General features: G+C 39.6%; 1 protein-coding gene across 1 annotated transcript in view; it reads right to left on the minus strand.

The window, feature by feature from the left end:
• LOC126379377 (protein toll-like) overlaps positions 1–14,860 on the minus strand; it is a 28,472-nt gene extending 13,612 nt beyond the window's left edge. Inside the window, exon 1 of the mRNA XM_050028107.1 lies at positions 14,793–14,860. The gene's annotated coding sequence lies outside the window, so the exon portion shown is untranslated. The remainder of the gene's footprint in view (positions 1–14,792) is intronic.
• Between the last annotated feature and the right edge of the window lie 3,551 nt (positions 14,861–18,411).

Here is an 18,411-nt window from a genome sequence, read left to right on the forward strand (position 1 = left end):
GATTCCCGATGGGGACACTATCAAAATCACTTTGTGACTGTCCTTTGTTTGGTAAGGACTTTTCAGGCTTGAATCACCTGATTGTCCGAAAAAGTAAGGTGATTCCGCTTCCGAGGGCACGTTAAGCCGTTGGTCCCGGTTATTACTTAATAGTAAGGATAACCGGCGCCAATTAGCAGGAAGTGCTCGGTTAATTTATAATAAGCTAAACCGCAATTTTATTGTTGAGGAAAGAACGTTTTAAATAATAAAAAATAATTAATTTATTACTAACTTTTGGCATTGCATTAAGTAGAGCGGATGAAAATAAGTAACCAAATTTGATACGTTTATGTGAAATAGCTTTTGGTTTATGAGGGGGTCAAAAGTGGCTCCAAATGGTTCGTGTTATATTACACACGGTGCGGCTCGCCAGTTCTGTTTCTTGAACTTGGCTTGACACGCTACTGCGTGTCTAGATTATAAAGCGAGGGTTGAAAGGTTGGCAGAGGAAGACCTCGTACATTGACCAAATTGGTGATGTCCTTAGAAAAGATTTACTAATTTTCCCACAGCAAATACCACTTGATATCAACTCAGAATCATGGTCTGAATCATCCCCCTCAATATTCGTTACGGTGTCACTAACACCCTGTATAAACGATAATATCGATACTATCGATAGCCATATCGATATTTAGATTATTTAGGGCTTATCGGGCAACACTAATTCACGTCGTAATTACGGTATTTACGTTGACTGATATACGTCAGTCATATACGTAGGTAGGTCGATGCAGATTTTTTTTCATCATCATCATCATCCCATTAACGTCCCCACTGCTGGGGCACGGGCCTTCCCTATGGATGGATAGGGAGATCGGGCCTTAAACCATCACGCGGGCCCAGTGCGGATTGGTGGTTGGTTCTTTTCATCACTACATAGTATAAAAACAAAGTCGCTTTTTCTGTCCCTATATTCCTATGTGTACGAGCAATATCATGTACCCACTTTAAAACCCTGTCGCACTATCATATTTGACATTAATGAGACACACGGTTTAATTTGTCAAAAGAGTTAATGTGACATGGTTTATACAAAGTGTTATTAGTACTCGTGACCGTACGCTTAAATCTTTAAAACTACGCAACGGATTATGATGCGTTTTTTTTTAATAGATTGACTGATTCAAGAGAAAGGTTTATATGTATAACAACTTCCATTAAATAGTGGAGAAATACTGTTATTTTTGAGGTTTTTAATGCGATGTCGTAAATAATTTCATTTTTTCCTCAGCATTGCACCTGAGCGAAGCCGGGGCGGGTCGTTAGTCTTTAATATCTGATGATGCAATGACTAGACCAGAGTCTTCGGTCATCAAACTTGGGGCTCCGGGTTCAATTCCCGGGCGGGCCTTAGAACGAGATTTTTCGTATTTACTACGAGTTTGGATATTTCTTAACCGACTGCTGAGGTTAGAAATTGTTTTACTGGTGGGTTAAAAAGCCACGTCGAAGCAATTCATCTAAAAAAGCAATATTGCAATTTGACATTTGCGCATATAAAACTAAGTGCGCAATGCAAACAAATGTCATAATATATCATTTCTAATATTATTTTTAGCTTAGCTTTTATTTTAGCATCCCAGATAACACCTAGCAGCTGTACTGAGACATATATCCGTCTCTGTCGCACTCATGCATAATTTATGACCTATTGTCTGAGCCCATTGTCTCGGCATTCCTTTCTACTCATCATTTTGTCTCCCGTCCTTGTCTAACGTGGTAAGATGTTGTATTTCCTGTCTCTCTTACACTTGTGTAAGTTGATATAACGGTGATCGCACAGTATTGTTCATAGTTTAAATATTAGACTAAAATGTATGTTTTTGAATTTTATAATTTATCTTTGACCTAGGAGACTACATAACTCCCGCTTCAGGAAGTTCCGCTGCGCTGTTGTGTTCATCGTGAAACGATAGCGTGACTCCATCTGACAGATGCTTGTCAATCAACCTCTTCTGCGCAATTCCCGGTGATACGTTTAGGAATCGGTTCTCGTTCAAATAGGTGACGAAATTAGTCAAATCGGCTGATTCCTCAAAGGAATAAAAAACAACAATAATAAGAATAATTAAGATTTATATTGAATAATTAATTTAATTAACTATTTTTTTTAATAATTAATATATTTTTTTATAGTAATCATTTTGAATTATTTTTTTCTTGAATGGGGTCGCTTCGCGAAGCCTGTGAAAACCCCAGGAGGCTTCTGAGCTTCTGGAAGGAGAAAGGTTGGCTTACGTAGTCAACAATAGCACGCAATCCGGCTCGAAGGACCAATATGTAGGGTCGTAATCCCTACATATAGTATGTTACGTTGTTAGGTTCCGGAAATCAAGGACACGTATACACGTATTTTTAGTTCTGTGCAATAAAGTATATTTGATTTGATTTGATTTGATTTGACACGTGCGTTTAAGATAGATAGATAGATCGTTTATTTGCATGAACACAGTACATTGGTCAATGGTCAATGGTGGTGGTGGAGTGTTTAATTGTCACTAGTTTGCGTAATTTACAATATGTATGAAAAGATATGTCAGCGTAAAATAATAATGTGCGAGTTCGCTCGTACAATGGGCCATCTTAGAGTCTAAATGAGGAATACAGAGCCCACTAACTAACTAGGCAAATCGGTTCAGCCGATCTCGTGTTTTAGCGCGACTAACGAACGACAATCCAAGTTTATATGTAAGTATTGTATCTCTACTAATTTACTCGTAAGTATTGTGCTTGTATGGCATTCATTACTCAATCGACGCCGTGTGACGGGGAAACCCCACACCTCTAGCGGGTACACTTTTACTTCACATAGCTGTGTTACTGAACCTTGAATCAGTTTCTAATTTACTTGTATAAATACATTCAAACAGTCCTCAGCCACACCCGGACACTTCATACAAAACACCTCGTTTTACACAGACGTTATCGTACACGCGCATCTGTGTGTGTGACGTCTGACGCCACACGATTGAAGACTAAAGTAAGACCGAGGGGGTGAGGTAAACCTAGCTCAGCCGCTGGTGGGGAGCGGAGAGTTGCCGTTCTGTACGTAGTATTATAAACTGGGCGCCCCCAGGCCTCTGGGTGAGTGCCATCAGCGCTCCTCATGTATCCAGGCAAACAGTAATGCCACCTGGGATAAATGACACTAAGGTGCTAATTCCTGCAGATGGTATGGAGCATACTCCACCACGCAGCTCCACTGCGGGTTGGTGGAGGTGTTTTTTACGGCCAATACCCGCTTAACGTGCCCTCCGAAGCACGGAATCATCTTACTTTTTCGGACAATCAGGAGATGAATGTCCCCATTGGGAATCGAACCCGGACCTCCGGATCGGTAAAACAAATTATTCGATCCAGCAGCACCAGCTCATTAGACCCGCCATGTTGTAGTATTGCTAGTCACGCCGCGCTCCGCCCTTGATGAACCTGTTTCTATGCGGTAACATGCATCAACACAAACATACTTCACTCCTATTTTGGTAACGACCTCCGTGGTTCAGTGGTTGAGCGCTGGGCTTACAATCCGGTAGCCCCGGGTTCGATTCCCGGTGGGGACATATCACAAAATTTACTTTGTGGTCCCTAGTTTGGTAAGGACTTTACAGGCTTGAATCACCTGATCGCCCGAAAAAGTTAGATGATCCGTGCTTTGGAAGGCACGTTAAGCTGTCGGTCCCGATTACTACTTACTGATGTAAGTAAGTAGTCGTTACATGAGCCATGTCAGGGGCTTTTGGCGGTTCAATAGTAACCCTGACACCACACGACCAGAAGACCTATTTTGGCGATATGTATACCTGTTACCATGCGGTTAATTACATTTTACTGGCTCTCTGACCTTCCAACCCGAAGGGAAAACCAGTTTCCTGTAAAAGTCCGAACTCTGAACGATTTTTCGAAAATGGTTCGGACCATTCACCACCTGTTCTTGATAAATCTTAGAAATTATCAGTAAATATTAATATTTTCCCTATTTCGGACTTTTACAGTAACATAACGTATGCTACTTATATGTATCTATCACGGGTATCAAATCCCTCTAAGGGTTCTAAACCACTGAATTCAATTTTATTGCGTTTGAATTCATGTTTGGACCATAGATATTTGATATCACTTTGCTTTCCAAGAATAGGCTCGACCCTATTACATAGCTAGCGAGGAGTGGGCGTACTAATACACTTCTGCCCACCCCATCAGGAACACAGGCGTGATGCTACGTTAATTAATATTGTACCTAGAAAACAAAAAATAAAGTAGGTGAGCAATTAACGTTAGTCAATGAGGTTCTTAGAATTCAGTCAATAATTCTTGGGTATTTACGCCAGAACCGACATGACACTATTATCTAAAGTTTATCGCTCATAATGTTATAGGTATATGTTTAATAAATAACTCATTATTATAATAAACATAATACTACGTATATAAGGGACACCCTCCGCACCTACACGAGCTGGGAGTCTGTTCGAATCCCGGTGAAGATACACATATCACGAAAATTATGAAGCTCACGTGAAGGTGAAGCTTACTTTATGTAAAAAGCTTATTATAAGATTAATGACTACCTAAATGATAAAAATGTCTGATATTGAATGTGTTCCTCTAGTTATTAAATAACTTGTAATGTATATCCTCATTGGTTTTTAAAAGATGTGTTGCTGTTGCAGTTTCTTGTCATTTCTTCTCCTCAGCCATAACACATTGCGAAATAACGTAGATTCCAAAATGTTACATTGACCTTCAACAAGTTTATCCGTGATAATTACGTTGAATAAATGATTCTGTTTTCTGATTCTCATTGATGATTGACGAATTTGTTTCCGAATTCATGTTTGGATCATAAATGATTATCAGCGGTGAAGGAAAACATCGTGAGGAAACCCACATTCCTGAGAAATGCATTTTCGGAGGTATGTAAGCTAACCTGTATTGGGCTGGTTTTCCCTTCGCGGGTTGGAAGGTCAGACAGGCAGTCGCTTCTGTAAACAACCGGACCTGTCAAATCTTCAGGTTAGGTAAGCGGACCCTGAGAAACGGGATAATGCTAGGGGGATGATGACGTTATGTCAAGGGCCTTTGGCGGCTCAATAGTAACCCTGACACCAGGGTTGATGAGGTTGGTTACTAACCTAACAAGTCACACACGCGAGAGAACAAGAAATCACGTTTTGAATATTATTATGTTTCCATCATGCGTGTTCCGAGAACAATCCGCTGGAGTTAGTAAACATTCACGCATATCTTAATATAGGCTCACGATACCATATTACTAATTGTGTTAGATCTGGGCGGTTAAAATGGCCACATCGAAGCAATTCATCTAAGAAAGCAATATTGCTATTTGACATTTGTTTGCATTGCGCACTTATTTTTATATGCGCAAATGTCAAATTGCAATATTGCTTTCTTAGATGAATTGCTTCGATGTGGCCATTTTAACCCCCCTGTTCAGATGGGGTTTCTCGGATGGCTCGGACTTGAAGATCTCACTATCACTAACTATAGTCTTACATAGGGTTGCCATCCGTCCGGGTTTCCCCGGATTTGGCCTAGTTTAGAGGGCATCTGGGGAGCGTCCGGGGAAGATTTCATTTGTAGACCGGGTTTTAAAAAATAAATAAATAAAAAAAAATTGGGCCGGCCGCGAGACACGCACTATGCTCGCACGCACACCACGATCAACCGACGAACAAAGTATATTCACAAGTATATTTATAATGTTTTTGTTTAATATTTTAATAAGGTTTTGTTTTTTTATTTCAAGAATTAAAAAAGCTAATTTATATAAACAATTTGTTACAAATTGTAATATGATTCTGTTTTGTTAAAATAATGAATGAATAAAAAAGGTGATATATGACATTTTCGACTGTTTTTTATTACATTGAATATGTTTAAAAGATCTTGTTGACATGTACGGCTTTCGGATTCCAAAGTCCGGGGTTTTGACGCGTCTTGTCATGTTTTACAAATTTTAAAGATGGCAACCCTAGTCTTACAGCATGCTTCACTGCGCGCGCAGGAACGTTCACTTTCAACATTCAATATAGCGCATAGTCAATAACCCTCCTTCTTCTTCGCGCAGTCGGGCGAAACAAAATATTCATTGTTTAAAAAGTACGTGCCGACTACGGTTTTGGCCGATTCAAATTTAAAATATATATTTCATTCAGTAGGTAACATAGTTACACTTTGAATCGTCAATTTTCACATAACGAACGTCTAACCGCCTAAAACTACTGCAGCTTCTCACAACCTGTATAGCCGGGGAAAAGAAGCTGCAAGAAAAACCTCGGCACAGGGCCCTAGACGTTCTTTAAAAAAATATATGAAACATTGTTATACAATTCAGTAATTTGGCTGCCTAATATCAGTTACCAGCCACATACAGCCTCTGGAGTCTAGTGGTTAAAACGTTGCGCTTACATAGAGGTCTGGGATCGATTCCCGATGGGAACATTGTCGAAGAATCACCAGATTGTTCGAAAAAGTAAGATGATTCCGAGGTATGGGCACGTCAAGCCGTCGATCCCGGCTAATAGGCGTAGAACACCCTCCACCAACCCGCAGTGGAGCAGCGTGGTGGAGTATGTTCCTGTGGGTGATTAAGGGGAGACCTGTGTCCAGCAGTGTACAGTCATGAGCAATACAATGTACCCACTTTAGGACTCTGTCGCACTAACATATTTGACATTTAGTGAGACTTACTTATTTTATTTATTTACTGAGGAGCTCGGTGGCGCAGCGGTAAACGCGCTCGGTCTGCGATTGTTGAAGTTAAGCAACTTTCGCAAAGGCCGGTCATAGGATGGGTGACCACAAAAAAAGTTTTCATCTTGAGCTCCTCCGTGCTTCGGAAGGCACGTTAACCCGTTGGTCCCGGCTGCATTAGCAGTCGTTAATAACCATCAATCCGCACTGGGCCCGCGTGGTGGTTTAAGGCCCGATCTCCCTATCCATCCATAGGGAAGGCCCGTGCCCCAGCAGTGGGGACGTTAATGGGCTGATGATGACTTATTAACTTACACACATTTATTGCACACAAAAACGTACACAGACAATATTAGACAAAACACAATTACAGTTAGACAATTACAAGTAACTAAAAATACAGTACAACATTCAATAAAACATTTGAAACTAGTAAAAAATATACACTTACGGTTCAATTTGTCAAAAAAGTTAATGTGAGATGGTACCAAAGTGTGTACATGTTAATGCTCGTGACCGTACGCATATAGGCTGTTTATGTTATGTATTTTTTTCTACTCCTCTACTTTAATCTGGCATTTAAATAACCAAAAAGTCTAATATAAGTACATACATAATTAAACTCTTTGAAAAAGTGTACGCTCTATGGCCTATAAAAGCATTGTTTACAAAGTGTAACTGTACTATAATGTCGCCAAAAAAAAAGTATACATTTGCCGCCATTTTCCCGCGCGTTGGAAAATAAATTGGAAAATTTTTGTTTCATTTAAAATTACGTCGTCGTAGAAAAAGTATTGTATGCAACGTTGTATAACTAGGTCAAAAAATGCTCGTGGCGTCTCTTATTGCGATGTTCGCCAAGGCTCACATCGCAACTCACGCCACTCGCATTTTTTGACCCTTCTTATACAACTGTTGCATAAAATACTATTGTCGTAAGTTTGTAGAAAACTATAAATAGAAATGTTTACCATTTGCCTTGTCGTCAAGAGACTTGTATCCCTGCGCACCCCGGTAGGGGTACGAGCGTGGTATCTGTCTGCTGACCGGTAAGGTGTGTTTACTACGATACTTCTGCGAACCACTCGCGCGGCGGTCGAGTGACGTCACAGTGTTTTTATCTCACTCCGCAAATAGACACCAAAATAATCCCACACCGCGTGCGATATCCGATAATGGCCTCCGTGGTCCAGTGGTTGAGCGTTGGATTCCGGAGGTCCTGGGTTCGAATCCCGGTGGGGACATATCACAAAAATCACTTTGTGGTCCCTAGTTTGGTTAGGACATTACAGGCTGATCACCTGATTGTCCGAAAGTAAGATGATACTTGCTTCGTGCACGTTAAGCCGATGGTCCCGGTTACTATTTACTGATGTATGTACGTAGTCGTTACATGAGTCATGTCAGGGGCCTTTGACGGCTCAATAGTAACCCTGACACCAGTGTTGATGAGGTTGGTACTCCACCTCACAACCCACACGATAGAAGAAGACGTGCTATATGAACAGTAACTCATGTCCGGCACTCAATGCACAACGACATAATATAACATAGCACCTCGCAAGTATCCCCAAAGGGGTAGGCAGACGTGCTAGTAATGTACAATTGTACACACACACTCCTCGCTAGCTGCGCTATGTGCGGTAAATATACATTAAAATAAATAAATAAATAATTAAGCATTGGTCGTGGGTAATTTATTTTTTTACGAAATGGCAACACAGGGCGGGATGTCAGCTGGGCTAACCTTGAAATGTTAGCTGTCAGTTTTAAGCATACCTTGTGTTCTTGTACCATGGTTTATATGAAGTGTCCCCGGACACTGTGCTATAAGTATGCACACATTCGTCCTCCCTCTCTCTCACACACATATTCCTACATGTTGTAACTTGTACGGTCACGAGCATTAATATGTATACACTTTGGTACCATGTCACATTAACTTTTTTGACAAATTGTCAAATATGATAGTGCGACAGAGTCCTAAAGAGGGTACATTATATTGCTCATGACTGTACAGACAGTTCAATTAGTGATAAACGTAATGAGTCACCACTGATATGCAGATGAATGTAATTAATTATAATTGTGAGTGAGTTTTCCTCATTAGATACGAACGAATGAACGGCCTCCGTGGTCCAGTGGTTGAGCGTGGGGCTCACGATCCGGAGGTCCTGGGTTCGAATCCCGGTGGGGACACATCACAAAAATCACTTTGTGATCCCTAGTTTGGTTAGGACATTACAGGCTGATCACCTGTTTGTCCAACTTAACGTAACGTACAACTCTCTCTCTATTTAAGAGCTGCGCTCTTGTCGGTGGAGTAATCGCCATTCCTCTCTTCTTCCCGCCAAAACCTTCACCTCCCGATACGACACGACCTGCACCTTCTCTTTTATTTGTTTCATAAATGTTATCCTAGGTCTACCCCTTCCTCTCTTCCCTTCAATTTTTCCTTCTATAATGTTTGTTATAAATGAATCGTGTCGTATCAGGTGGCCAATCAGAAACGTACAACGTAAGAACTTAATTTACTTATTAATCTAGAATTTTGAATAGCAATTTTATTTTTATTACATGTATTTTAAGTAATAAAAAACGTGTATTTTGTACCTTACTTAATACTTTACTAACTTCCTGCATTATGTTTCATATTATACCTACTCATAACTGCGCTCTGTTACAATTTTTTTCAAACAAATATAATTAAATCAGCTTTATCTAAATGTGTTATCGTTTATACAATTACGTTGCGGTTTGGAACGGGATTTAATGGGGTTTTTAGTGTATTTTTGTTTACCAACTTTACATTGATTGACCGTGTTTTTCCACCAGCCTTCAGTGGAGAAGCGTGGTGGAGTATGCTCCTTTCTATCATATTGTACGTATAGTTTGTAGTCGAGCTAAATGTGTCTATAATTTTATCATTATTTATTAGCGCGCCACACTGCAAGTTATACAAAGTGTTAGGTGCCGATAGATCCACCCACTAGTGTTGCCCAATAACCAACTGTATATCGATTAATAATCGATTATTTTCTAAGCCCCTAAATAATCTAAATATCGATATACACAAACACAACACACACACAGGTTACAGGATAATACAGGTTTTCCTAGTTTGGGGGACAGAGAATCACTATCTGTATCAAAACTGTGTACGATCAACCACTATTGTAACTTTTCATTTGTGTTTTGTGTTATATGCCTATCGATAGTCTCGATTAAATTTATCAATATTGGAAATTAGATGATATAATCTATTTTAGATGAAATATAGATTATATCGCAACAATGGATTAATTGCAATATAATCGATAGTATGACAATTATTTTACAATCGATAATATTTAATATTTCCCACCGGGGTAAGCAGAGACTATGGAATTTAATTTGCTTCGATCCTGACATACTTCTCATGGTTCTTCCACATTCATCAATGAATGTGGAGTATCGATATAATTGATTATAATCGATATAGGTGCATCAATCCCGAAGCATAATATGACGAGATCCCATTCGATATGCAAATAAAGAATATAGAATATAGATATTGACGGGATTGGGCGAATCTCCTTGAGTTATACTTTTTGTTTTGATTATGCTGATTTCCAAAGAAAACTTATTAGTTAGTTAATGCAGCGAGGAAATGCGACTAATGTAATGGACACCTTCGCGCCCGGTTTAGTCAGGGGCGGGCTTTTTGCCGAGTGCAGTAAATAGCATTATGTTGTTAATTATTTGTTTGTTAAGTCATAAAGAAACGCAATAAATGAGTCATAACGCACGTTTTTTTGTTAGTTAATAATATTGAATTTTAATTAACCAAATTAAATGTTTTAATCAACTTCACTATCATTTATCACTATCAGGTTTTTTTTATGAACTAAGCGAGATCCAGAAAATTTCGGGATCTCGCGGAATTGATATCTCCAATCCCGCGGGAATTCGAATTTGCAATATGGAGTCGCGATTGCATTCCCTAGTGAGCCCTACCGACCCCCTAGCATAGAATAAGGAATAATACCACGTTAAGGACTAATGTTGTTGTGTGAAAATAAAAAAATCCGCGCTTGCGTATTAGGTGCAACTTACTAATTGATAGTAATTGGGTATTACGCTGGGTCGACGATGAATAATATCTTTATTTGTACTCTCTTGTGTAAGTTAGGGCCATTCCTTCTCTTATAATAAGATTAAATAAATGTAATACAAATAGGTCACACACACAGGTCAGGTCAGGTCAGGTTGTGTAAGTTGTTTTGATTGTAAGTTATGTGTGTGTGGATCGAAGCAAATGGAATATAGGCTCTGCTTACCCCGGTGGGAAAAAGGCGTGAGTTTATGTATGTATGATAATTAGGTATGTGTTATTCCGCGTTTTGTATTATACTTATTTGTTACTATGGTGTCCGTTTATAATGAACGTGATTAATTTAAATAAAAGCCAATCTACGATGAAAAATTGTGATTTTTTTTTTATTTGTTTCAGTAACAATACTAACGGTGGCATCGACCGCAGTATTTCCGTAGATTTTTTACCGACTTCAAAAAAGAGCGAGGTCAGGTACCTATTTAAGTTTTGACGTTTCGTAAAAAAGTTAGTAAAATCTCATTTGAATACCTATGTTGATCAAATAGCGTAGCTATCATCATCTCAGAGAGCCACAAAGACCACATGGAAGCAATGAGGGACCTTCCAGGGGCCTGTTTAATAAAACTTACAATTGTAAATTACAATGACAATTTGATGTACATTGCGGAGTGTGTGATCACGAATATTTTGCAGTTTCATATTAGCTACGTAATGTACATCAAATTGTCGTTGTAATTTACAATTGTAAGTTTTATTAAACAGGCCCCAGGCTACGTTCACAAAAAAAAAAAAAAAAATAGATGGTGTTGTACAGCTTTAACGTGATAATTACCTATTTTCTGTTAGAGTACATAATTATTCAAAAATACAACGCAATGGCAGAAGCATACAGGGTGTTAGTGACATCGTAACGAATACTGAGGGAGATGATTCAGACCATGATTCTGAGTTGATGTCAAGTGGAATTTTCCGTCGAAAAATTCATGTTTTTTTTTTTAGTTTTTTTCAAATTATTTTCAATTCTATACTTTTGCGATGGAAAATTCCACTTGATATTAACTCAGAATAATCAGCTGAATCATCCCTCTCAGTATTCGTTACGATGTCACTTACACCCCATACAAGTACATACAGTAGCCATACAAGTAGGTATGGGTGTTAGTGACACCGTAACGAATACTGAAGGGGATGATTCAGAACATGATTCTGAGTTGATATCAAGTGGAATTTTCAGTCGGAAAATTCATAAAAAAAAATTTTTTTTTAAGTTATTTTCTGTTCCATAAAATTCCACTTGATATCATCTCAGAATCATGGTCTGAATCATCCCTCAAAGTTTTCGTTACGATGTCACTGACACCCTGTATATAAAAATAATTGTTGCTTGATATTTGGATCACATTATGCATATAATTATGTTGCTACCTATATTGCTTCTCTTTATTATGACCAGGAATAGTAATGGGAGGAAGATGATGTACCTTGGTGTAATAACAAGGGTCATCATTTATACCCAAAAACAAAGATGAAAGATGCATTATATCTGTTATCCATGAAATTAGAACGTTAAACGAAGGTAAATCTGTACAGCGCCATCTATTGTTTTTGAGGAACGCAGCCTGGTTAGTCCCTGTTGGCAACCCCAACATTAAATTTAAATTTTTTAGTGTGACAACATTTTTGTCTCACTTCCGTTCTTGCTCTCCATTTAACTACTGTAATGTACTTAAACATTTTAATTAAATTCAGAGAATTTTTGCCCACTTTTGGACGTTTCAATCTCAGCCTTAGCCTCAGATTACCAGCCCTCACAGTGATTAGGAACCTAACAGTCCCTCAATCATATATTACAAAAAGCAACATTGCAATTTGACATTTGCGCATATAAAAGTCATGCCAAATGTAGCAATATTGCTTTTTTAGAGGAATTGCTTTAGATGTGGCCTTCACTTCTATCGGGTGAGAGCCTTCAGCGCTCCCCATTTGTCCGGCCAAGTAATGCCATCTGCAGCAAATCTACAATAAGTCACGTCAAAAAAAAAAAGGCCTTCACTTCTTCGTCAGATGATTCAAGCAGTGTTCTTGTCGTAACAATGAGTTGTCCCAAGCTCATGCTTTTTGATTTTGCCAGGTGCAAATGTGATAATACTACTGCTCTCAGGTAGGGAGGTGCTCGTCGTAATCAAACAATTCAGCAATTCTCTTGAATAATGTTATATTTTTATAAACAATGTTAACTCTCCAACTCTTCATAACAGATTACCGCAACCGAACAGAATTCCCGCCACCGCCTTTTTAAAAAGGCGGGAAAACGTTCCCGTTCGAAAAAGAAGAAATCAAAATATAAACAAATGAAATAATATGCCAGTTCCAAATTAAAAATAGTAAACTCGTGACACAGATTCACGACTTTATTCAGTCTGTTATTAAGTTATAAATTCTAATAATAATTAATGGTATTGAGTTGCAACAGAATGTCAACCAACACTGACTGCTGTGACGTCGTCCACTAGCCAACAGACTGGGCAGGGAACGGGACAGCGGCAGCGAATGACCATAATTGTGACATTTTGAACAACACGCCCGACTGGCCTCAAACCGCGTCCAACTCACCTATATCAATACCGTAGTCCTCTCTATCACCAAAAATCTTTCACGAACACACTCGTCACCATCACACACTGTTGTTATCACCAATTCACTTTCAAACTATCACTAAATCACTTTAGCAACACCAAAAACGTCGTAATAACCCGCGCCGTGACCCCGCGTCGTCCTATCTCCCCGGTGGTCAGTATATCACTGGCCTGCGATTGGTTATCATTCCGGATCTGAGCGAGCGAGACGGGCGGTCTTCCTTCTCGCTCGCACTCGTTGCTCGCTCATTAGAGCTGCGTACGCGCATGTCAGATACAACTTGAAGACGTTTTACGATCTTTTGTATGAATAAATTACGCAGGTCGTCAAACTAGTTTGTGTTCGTGGATTTTGGTCGGAAAAATACCTGCGTCAGTTTAATGACGATACATAGATCGAAGATAATGCATGGACAATGTACCTACAATCAAAGAGCAAAAGTGCAGTTACTGAGCTCAGTTTCTTTTTTTTTGACGTGACTTATTGTAGATTTGCCGCAGATGGCATTAACTACTTGGCCGGACAAATGGGGAGCGCTGAAGGCCTGGTACAATGTTTAAGACAACAGGCCTGAGGGTGCCCAGTTGGGCGCGAACCTCGGCTCAGAGCGTCGTCTGAGAGGAAAAATAATTGAAAGAATTAATCGACCCTAGTGGGTCGATAGCGATAAGCGCTGATTGAGGGAAATCGTCGACCATCGGTATCGAGGTACTGAACTCAGTGAATTATGTGTAAACAGTGGTGAAAATGAGAACCATTAGTTGTCAAAATTATAAAATTTATGTCTTTGTAGGTGGTTTTGGTCTATTACAGAAACGACATGTAACCGGTCTTAAGTGCAACCAGTTGATTTATTACTTAGCAAGAAACTGATTGTGACTTGCAGCAGCAATATTCGTTTGTCCCTTTTGCGGTGGAGACGGGAGGACCATGGTGCGAGGAAGCGAAACAGTTTGTTAAAGAACTAGGGCGACGTCTGCGAGATCGTGGTGGCGACCCCCGCTCCGGATCATACCTGGTTCAGCACATCTCGCTGGCCACCCAACGCGGCAACACGGCCAGCGTGATGGGTACAATTGAGCCGGGTTTGCTCCGAGGCGGGCTATTTGACTAATTTTAAATATAATTAATATCTAGTTTTTAAAGCTTTAGTGACATAAAAAAATATATAAAAAAAAAATACAAAGTAAGTACGTAATGTCTCGTACTCGCTTGTATTCGAATTAAAGTCTTTTGCACCTTATCGTATTGTTAACGGCGGCTGGTTTTAATTTGCTACAGAAAACACTTTATTACTTACAGATAATAAAGAAACAAAGAATTATAGGAAGCAATTCTCTGCTTTTTGACGACTCTATGCGCGCGCGGTTAAAGGCTGACTACGTGACTGTACCGATGCAAAAGAGTTTTATTAAAATGAATTATGTTTACGACGTTCTTTAGGAGAATGAATTATGTTCTAATTTACTTTATTGCACTTAACAACCAGTACATCACAAACATGAAATGGACGTTTACAAGGGAGGACTTATCTCTAAGAGAGATAGATATCTTCTAGCCAATCCAGAGGTAGTATAAGAATAGCTGCGATTGTCTGTTTAAGTTCTTTAGTGTTAAATTAATATAATATCGGTACGTCCTTCTAGGTATGAGCCATGTCAGGGGCCTTTGGCGGCTCAGCAATAAATAACCCTGACACCAGGGTTGATGAGGTTGGTAATCCGCCTCACAACCCACACGATAGAAAAGAAAAATGACGCCAAAAGTATTTCCCCAACTACGTAGGTTAGTGATTGACATCCAATGCAACAATTGATGATAAAAAATAGTAATTAACTACTGAATTATCACGGATTGTTCAGTTAATTGATTGCGGATAATAAGTAATATGTTAGAGGTGTACAGTCATGAGCAATATAATGTACCCACTTTAGGACTCTGTCGCACTAACATATTTGACATTTAGTGAGACTTACAGTTCAATTTGTCAAAAAAGTTAATGTGACATGGTACCAAAGTGTATACATATTAATGCTCGTGACCGTACTAACGTCGTGCCATTGTTTGGCAGATGGGTAATAACTTCAATTTTATATGGCATTTGATATTGATTTGTTTACAATACAATACAAATACACTTTATTGCACCAAAATAAAAAGAAATAATTACAAAAAGACTCTTCACTAAGTACATGGCAAATGGCGGCCTTATCGCTTAAAGCGATTTCTTCCAGATAACCATAAGGTGAGGAAAAATGTAAAAATTTGAAGATTGCGGGTACAAACTATAAGTACAACATACCAATAAATACATGCAAATAAATATATAACACATAAAAATATATACATACATGTATATACCTAACCTAAAAGTATGGAACTGAAAATAATTTTTTCTACTCCTCTACTTTAATCTGGCATTTAAATAACCAAAAAGTCTAATATAAGTACATACATAATTAAACTCTTTGAAAAAGTGTACGCTCTATGGCCTATAAAAGCATTGTTTACAAAGTGTAACTGTACTAGGTATAATGTCGCCAAAAAAGCATTGTTGTTGTTTTTTTTTTTTTGACCTGGAAACTGGCACCTTTACTTTGTTTGGTGCCATAGATATACTATAAAAAAAAGTATACATTTGCCGCCATTTTCCCGCGCGTTGGAAAATAAATTGGAAAATTTTTGTGTTTCGTTTAAAATTACGTCCTCGTAGAAAAAGTATTGTATGCAACGTTGTATAACTAGGTCAAAAAATGCTCGTGGCGTCTCTTATTGCGATGTTCGCCAAGGCTCACATCGCAACTCACGCCACTCGCATTTTTTGACCCTTCTTATACAACTGTTGCATAAAATACTATAAAAAGACACAAAAATATTTTATGCATTTTCCGACAGGATATTCCACTTGGTATCAACTCAGAATCCTGGTCTGAACCATCCCCTTCAGTATTCGTTACGATGTCACTAACATCCTGTGTATACCTACTTATATAAATAGTACACACAAAATACCTAATAATAAGCAACTCAAGAGCCACAGAATATGAGTTCAACGCCAGTACCTACTGCAGCCACGATTACTCAGTCAAAAGTATTTTGATTGCCAACCTTCTATTTCTTGTCTCTCTTCTAACTTTTATTGCGTGTGCAGCATAGGGTTGGCAGTGGAAACCCGCCGATCAGCTCGCGACACCAAACACTTCAGAACCTCGATACCGACCGCCGGCGTGGTCGACTATTTCCCTCATTCAGCGCTTATCGCTATCGACACATGGTCGATTAATCCTTTAAATATTCTTCTTCTCAGATGACGCCCTAACCGACATTCGCGCCCAACTGGGCACCCTCACGCCTGTTGTCTTAAATTTTGTACCGGGTGGGAGCCTTCAGCGCTCCCCATTTGTCCGGCCAAGTAGTTAATACCATACGTCACTCTACAATAAGTCACGTCAAAAAAAACAGTGGAAACCTGCAATGACGGACTTTGCAGGCTACGTTCACCAAGAACAATATAGTCAAAAATCGTCGACCACGCCGGCGGGGTCGGTATCGGGGTTCTACAGTTTTCCAAATAAGCTAGCGCGAGGGCAGGCTGGTGGGATCCTGGCGCTGTCGAGGGGAATAGGGGGCTGAAATGGCGACATCGAAGCAAAGCAATTCATCTCAGAAAGCAATTTGACATTTGATTGCATTGCGCACTTACTTATATATGCGCAAATGTCAAATTGCTTTATTTATTATTATAATAATAATAATAATAATAATAGTAATGGCAGGCCCCGAGCGGAGCCGGGTCAACGGTGTAGTGGTGAATAAATCATAGCGACGGCTAATGTAGCGACCGCGTCTGTGGACGGGCGGATCTGGTACGATGAACTAGAAATAGAAATGGAGTATGCTTCATACCCCCTACGGTTGATCGAGGGGAGACCCGTGCCCAGCAGTGGGACGTAGTGTAGACTGTTTATGTTATTGTACGGTCTTCAACCGAATATATCTTGCTAACGATGCGCCCTGCTTTTGGTAGCGCTGCGCACTCGATTATGATTAGCGTGTCAGTGTGAAACGGTCACTCAACGTAAATGATTACTGGGATCTGGTCCACTGGTTTATTCTGGAGCCCCAAGGGCCTCTAACATTACAATGGCGCTTATTCCTGCAGACACTTTTATTTTAAGTTATACCTACCTGTAATTTTCTCATCCGCCGAAAAGGAAAGGGACGGATGATTGACACTGATAAGTTTAAAATTAATATCCCGGGCGAATAAAATAGGCATCTCATCCATTTGCAACCCGTTTGACTTGTGTCGTCAACTTCATTCTGTCGGATTATTGGCCAATATAATATTTATGAAAGGCTGCCTAAAATAGACGTGTGTTCCATAAATGTTAAGCCTGTCAATTACCCGTCCCTTTCTTTTTCAGCGAATAAGAAAACGACAGGTATAACTTAGAATAAAATTAGATGGTGTGTGGCTTCGACGCAAAATGTCCCTTTAGCAGAATATCCCGGGACATTCTGCTAAAGGGACATTTTGCGAAAGGGACATTTTGCGAAAGGGACATTTTGCGAACGGGTTCTAATCAATAAGAAATCGGAATTATCTCAAATAACAGATCTGACCTTACGACCAAATCCCACAGTCGACGCAATGAATCCTTTTGTTTCCGAAAGCTCCCATGCTGAATAAATATTTCAGCAGTGGGCGTGGCCCACCCCTGGGGGTGGGTGGTCCAGGGCAGGGGCGGGGCGGGGGTGGGCCACGCCCTCTAACACACCCCCTGAGGCTCAGTGTCGGTGGAACTACGGTCCATAGCGTTTCGATGCGGATTTTTTCGAGGGAAATTTAGGTGAAAATCTTAGTGTTGTGTTGTGAAAATTTGTGGAGTTTTGTGTCCTGTTTGTGGTGGATTAAG

This window comes from Pectinophora gossypiella, chromosome 29 (assembly GCF_024362695.1).
Source record: "Pectinophora gossypiella chromosome 29, ilPecGoss1.1, whole genome shotgun sequence".
In the NCBI taxonomy this organism is placed as follows: domain Eukaryota; kingdom Metazoa; phylum Arthropoda; class Insecta; order Lepidoptera; family Gelechiidae; genus Pectinophora; species Pectinophora gossypiella.